This window comes from Micropterus dolomieu, unplaced genomic scaffold (assembly GCF_021292245.1).
Source record: "Micropterus dolomieu isolate WLL.071019.BEF.003 ecotype Adirondacks unplaced genomic scaffold, ASM2129224v1 contig_8683, whole genome shotgun sequence".
Classification (NCBI taxonomy): domain Eukaryota; kingdom Metazoa; phylum Chordata; class Actinopteri; order Centrarchiformes; family Centrarchidae; genus Micropterus; species Micropterus dolomieu.
In genome coordinates this window covers 2,728-3,741 of record NW_025737669.1, presented here as the reverse complement: position 1 = coordinate 3,741, position 1,014 = coordinate 2,728, and the positions used below count along the sequence as shown (strand labels likewise).

The following is a 1,014-nucleotide window of genomic DNA, read 5'->3' as shown; positions in this document are numbered from 1 at the left end:
CCCCCCCCCCCTTATTTCACATCTAGCTAATGAGGAGTAACATAGTCCATAGTAGCAAGTCCAATATTTACTCTTACTTACTTAAACTGTCGACCACTTGGTACCTCAATGATAAATTATTTCATTTTAATTCAGTTATAAATTATGCACTTTAATAGTTCCTCTGTTTCTGCTCAGTTCAAAACTTTTAGCACATTCAAAATTGCTTTTACATATCTGTGTTCTGACATGTCAAGAAAAAAGTTGTAATATTACGAGACTAACGTCATCATTTAATGGAAATTCATAATATTTTTTAAACGTCTTCCCTCCCTAGTTTTACTCTGCTGTGCATTACGTTACTGCTCCGCTGGAAGTAATCCCTCAGACCATTTGATGGACACAGTGTGGGACTGCAAGGATTATTGACAGGGTGGAAAATAAAACTTAAATAAATTTAAAACGCATCAAGGTGTAAAGGGAGGGATGAGCGTTGACTGATGGTGCATTCATGTGATGTTGGAATAATCAGAATTTTCTTCGTCCGTCCGTCCGTCCGTCCGTCCGTCTGTCCCCTGAGGAGACGGAGGCCCAGCTTCGCCGGTGTTGTGCCGACTGATCCTTTATCACCATTGATGAACCACACAAAGATTATTATATCATTTTAAAAAAAAGTAGCCTACTTGAAATACACCTGTCGATCGCACGGCACGCATGCAAAACTCAGCACAACAAAAAGCCTGTTTAGCTGGAAATGCACAGTGTAAGTTACACTGACTAATAAATAGAGACTGCAGCTTCTCAAGATTTAAGCAGAGTTACCGTGTGTAACGCCCCACCCCCCATGTGTTAAAAAGTTGTACCTGTACCTGCTTCCAGGTACTTTTTTTTGTATCACGTCCGTCGGAGTTTCAAGTAAGCTGAGGCGATACTAAAATGTGACGTGAAAACACGGCAGACTACTGATTGGTCAGAAAGAATCGTCACTATTCACTGCATCGTCATTGTGCGCGCCAGCAATAAAAACTTTTTTTT

The 1,014-nt window shown here is 40.4% G+C and overlaps 1 protein-coding gene across 1 annotated transcript in view; it reads right to left on the bottom strand.

Annotated features, from left to right (window-relative positions):
• Positions 1–1,014, bottom strand: part of LOC123965110 — a 5,890-nt gene that overhangs the window by 3,550 nt on the left and 1,326 nt on the right. The gene's annotated exons all lie outside the window — the stretch shown is intronic.